General features: G+C 43.7%; 1 pseudogene; it reads left to right on the forward strand.

Moving 5' to 3' along the window:
* Window positions 1-779: 779 nt before the first annotated feature.
* LOC137756283 (MOB kinase activator 1A pseudogene) lies at window positions 780-2,852 on the forward strand (annotated as a pseudogene).
* Window positions 2,853-4,915: the final 2,063 nt, after the last annotated feature.

Genomic DNA, 4,915 nt, shown 5'->3' on the forward strand with positions numbered 1-4,915 from the left:
TCTCTGCTTGTTTAATTTCCTTAAGACTTACATTCTGGGAAGTCTCGCGAAGCCTTAAAAACTAGAGGCCTCTCAGTAGTATGCACTGAAAATACATGGGACGTTTTCCTTCTAGAAACATTCTAGCAGCGTCTTCCTCCTTTTGAACGAACCGGCCTCGTGATGTCAGAAGCAGCGCACTCCAGCTCGGAGGTTCTCGGCTGTGGCTTGCTGGCCTCTAGTGGCCAGGAAGGAACCTCGCCGCTCCGGCTCCGCCTGGCTTCACTGTGACTTCAGCGAGGAGGGGGGGATGTGGACAGGGGTTTATGCTACGGGTCTTAGTTACTAACCACGTGGAGGGCTTCCTGGGAATACTGGAGACTATTGGCTTCTTTATCCAAACCCCCATTCACCTGGATAACAAACTTGCTTTGGCCCAGAACAGATTATGGAGGCAGCATTTAGGCCCAGACTCGAATTCCTTTTTTCTAAGATGTAGATAACATTCTAAAGATAGTGCTTTCCAGTTTCTCTGGTGAAAGGTGCCAAAGTAGATGGCAGGTGAGATAGGTTTGGAGCAGACTCGTGAGCACGTGAGGAGGAAAATCAAATGGAAATAACGTAAAGCAAACAAGTGTGTAAACACCAGAGGAGGATATACATAGACAGCATTATTTTTGGGAAAGCTCAGTGATCACGTGGCCTCCGTGATAGTTGCTTGAGCAACCTTTGCAACTTCTCCGAGCTTCAGCTTGCCCATCTGGGAATAACGGTCCATCCCGCGTGTACGCGTTGCCGAGATGACACGAGTCAGAACGTGAAGGGCTTACTTTACCTTTCACTGTGCACGAGTGACACTTATTAAAGTTCTAATAAATTTAGCTATCATCATTATCTTACTGTTTTAGTCTTATTATTCTCTAGGAGATACAGTCCCATCTTCAGTTTTATGACAGACCGGGAGAATCTTTCCCTAAATTGAAATTCTGCTTGACAGTTTATACAGGTCTTCAAGTACATGTTGATCCCACTTAATTAAGGCAGCGCCTAAAATTCCTCATAAAGTTCTCCTCAAATACGTGGAATGCTCCTTCTTCTAAGGGGAAAGATGCACTTGAATGGCCTCTTGATATGAAGATACTACAGAAGGGATCTAAGTGGACTTTGAGGGGGTTGACAAAATGGACTTCAAAGCCCTTGCAGGCCTAAAATTTTAAATCACATGACTCTCTGGCCTGCTTATTGCCTGCAAATTCATGAGCGGAGGTAGACAGCAGAGGAGACCGAGAGACACATCTCCGCACAAGCCCGCGGTTGACCCCGCCCTCCACTCTGGAGGGAAACTCCATTCTTTCCTCCTCAGAGACGGGCACTCCGGTCCCTCCCAGGCACACAGGGATGCTCCTGCAGTGGCACAGAGGATGCCCGTGACAGCAGCCCCCCTCCCAGCGTCACGCGCCAAGCATGCTTTCCAAGTGGAGGAAAGATGGGCGTCAGGCTGAAGTAAATCAAAATAGTAAGACTTTGCAGGATGACTGGAAAAGCGAAGAGACCTAAGTAAATAACTGATAGTAGAAACTGGCAAGGGTGATTTAGATGTCAGTCTGATCTTTGCATGATATAAACATTATAACTTCTAGTGCCTTGGCAGAAAACAATACCAATAACGTCACATAATTTGTCAGTTCTGTCTGATGGCAATAGCGGTAATAGAACGCTGTGATTAGTGTGCAGAGGGAGAAACTATACGTGCTTGTGATTAGTGTGCAGAGGGAGAAACTATACGTGCTTGTATTGTGACATAGAACCCACATATACTTCATTCTTCTTTATGGAAGGGTAGACTAACAAGTTGGTGCATTGACTGTAGTAAACAATAATAATGGACTGTGCGTTCCTAAGGGGAGTCCATCACTGTAAATCAGCAAACATTTCAATATAGAAGATATTAGAGGCTGGAATTACAGGGCAGAATCATAATGATATCAAAAGAGCTCATATTATTGAGCATTTACTGAACACCGGATGCTGTGCCAAGTGCTTTGCATGCATTATCTCATTTACTCCTTGAGACCTAGAGCACATTTTCATATTTTACAGATGTGGATACTGGGGTTCTTTAGAGAATTGTCTTTCTTTCCCTTCATATAATTTAGCACAGTTCATAACTGTATATTTATTTGTTTGGGTATTTGATTGGCGTCCAACATTATAATGGCGATGTAAGTGAAGCCTTTTCGTGTGCCATGTAGCTGGGTCCATTTTCCTGGCTGGGGAGGTGGGGGAAGCAACACAGGTGTTTGCACCAAGTTTGACCCCTGCTCAGAGCAGCGCTAGCCTGGGTTTTGCCGTCCGCAGACTGAGGACTGTCTACCCCTCCCGGTTCCCAAGTGCTGCCTCTGAACACTAACTGCACTGCAGTCTAATGGCCTCTCCCTCCCCCACCTCTACCCTCGCCCTCAAGAAGAACGGAAGAGCTTCCTCTTCAGCAGCCATTCTTCTCATACGGTCAAGTCCAAGAAGAACATCCCTGAAGGAGCTCATCAGTACGAACACTTAAAACCTGCAGAAGCACCGTAGGAAGTGGGAACATGAAGGGAGCTGTCATGTTGTCCTCAGGAAGAGGACCTGAGTCAGTGGATGACAGTTAACACTGTGGATTTCTTCAGCCAGATCAGAACTCTGCACTGAAACAAGCTGTCTAGTCACGGCTGCAGGTCCAAGATCGGAATGTCATTAGGAGGATGGTACTAATTTTGACACCAGGCACATGTTCTGCTCCAAAATATATCGACCCTTTGATGATTTGAGTTCAGGATGAACTTGATTGTGCAGCTCTTTTTCCTTCTTTTTTTTTTTTTTTTTTTTTTTAATTAATTAATTTATTTATTTATTTTTGGCTGTGTTGGGTCTTCGTTTCTGTGCGAGGGCTTTCTCCAGTTGCGGCGAGCGGGGGCCACTCTTCATCGCGGTGCGCAGGCCTCTCACTATCGCGGCCTCTCTTGTTGCGGAGCACAGGCTCCAGACGCGCAGGCTCAGTAGTTGTGGCTCACGGGCCTAGTCGCTCCGCGGCATGTGGGATCCTCCCAGGCCAGGGCTCGAACCCGTGTCCCCTGCACCGGCAGGCAGACTCTCAACCACTGCGCCACCAGGGAAGTCCCTCTTTTTCCTTCTAAGATTGGTGTCGCATTTCCCCCAAGTCTTGTATCGGTGGTAAAGACTATTCTAAAGCATCTGTTCAGAGTTTACTACCCATCTTTCTTACCAGCACTGTGATTCTGTCATCACAGCTGCCTGAAAAGGCCCACCATAACGTGTCCTTTAAGTACTTTATTTTATTGGTTCAAGAGTTCAGTTTGATTGATAGGTGAGAGTTGGCACCACTTCAGCAATTCATTGAGAAGCTTGCATTGAAAGACAGATTTCCTTAACACAGTTACCCTCTTGCTTCATGTACTGCTAGAGTTGCCTTATCGTCAGTCTGTCCTAGACTTGTGTTAGAGGTTGAATCGCATCCCCCCCCCCCTCCCCCCGCAAAATCACATGTTGCAGTCCTAACCCCCAGTAGCTCAGAATGTGACCTTATTTGAAAATAGGGTACTTGCAGATGTAATTGAGTTAAGATGAGGTCATTAGGACGGGTCCTAGTCCAGTACGACTCGTGTCACGTAAAGGGGAAATTTGGACATATAGACGTGCACAAAGGGAGACTGTCCTGTGGCCACGAAGACAGAGAACAGGGTGATGTGTCTACAAGTCCAGGAGGGAAGCCATAACAGATCCTTCCCTCACAGCTCTCAGAAGGAACCAACCCGGCCCACACCTCGATTTTGAACTTCCAGCCTCCAGAATTGTGAGAGGATGCATTTCTGTTTTTCTAAGCCATCTGGTTTGTGGTACTTTGTGTCCTGGCAGCCCTAGCTAATACAACTGGTGATACAGACTTTGAGAAAACAAAGACACCCACTGTCTGTGTTTACTGATAAAAGTATTCCCAAGGCAGGTTGGCTTCAAAGCAAGAACTGAAGAGCATAGCTAACTTTGACGTACTCTAAGACCTGTTATTTCACAAAATCACACTTGGTTGTAATACGTGGTGACTAACCTGTACTTTATTGGTTTACCCGTTGTTCCTTTGCTGAAGAAATTGATTGACTCTGTTTCAGGTGACAACATAATGGATGATGAGGATTTCGGCCAGTAATTTATTAGTTTCCAAAAGTTTCCAAACCAGATTTCCTAACAGTGCAGTCACACAATCAGATAGGTTTTTGTTGCACTTCAATTTAGACATTAAAAAGAGACATTTTTAGGTTTTCTTAACATTTAGAACATTTGTATTATTTTGTATTTTACTTTCAAGTTTGTATGGCAGTGCTTTTATAGATAAGAATCTACCTATTTATCTCTACCTCTCTAGTATCTATCTAAAAAAAAAAAAATCCACGCTTGCCATTTTTTTTTTAACATCTTTATTGGAGTGTAATTGCTTTACAATGGTGTGTTAGTTTCTGCTTTATAACAAAGTGAATCAGTTATACATATACATATGTTCCCATATCTCTTCCCTCTAATAATCATCCTATGGCATGTATGGTGTAGGAGCAACCAAAATTTTTTCCTAAAATTCCTTTTTTATTTTATAATCTTTATTTGAGATTTGTATCAATATAAACCTATCTAAATTGTTAGGAGGCCGTGTATGTATATATCAGAAATGCTATCTTTTACGTCCTCTAAGGATCATCTTATAGATTTTTATTTTGAAATGCCTCGTTCAAATCAATTTTAACATACGAAGAGTTTGGTTAAGAAAAAAAATCTTCCAAAAAATTATCACAAACATAGTTTGTCAAACAATAGCTTGTCATAGCGTCAAAGCTACTATTTTCATTCACGTTGTAGTGTGGGAGTCCACAAGCTTTATCCCAATAAA

Source organism: Eschrichtius robustus, chromosome X (assembly GCF_028021215.1).
Source record: "Eschrichtius robustus isolate mEscRob2 chromosome X, mEscRob2.pri, whole genome shotgun sequence".
Taxonomy (NCBI): Eukaryota; Metazoa; Chordata; class Mammalia; order Artiodactyla; family Eschrichtiidae; genus Eschrichtius; species Eschrichtius robustus.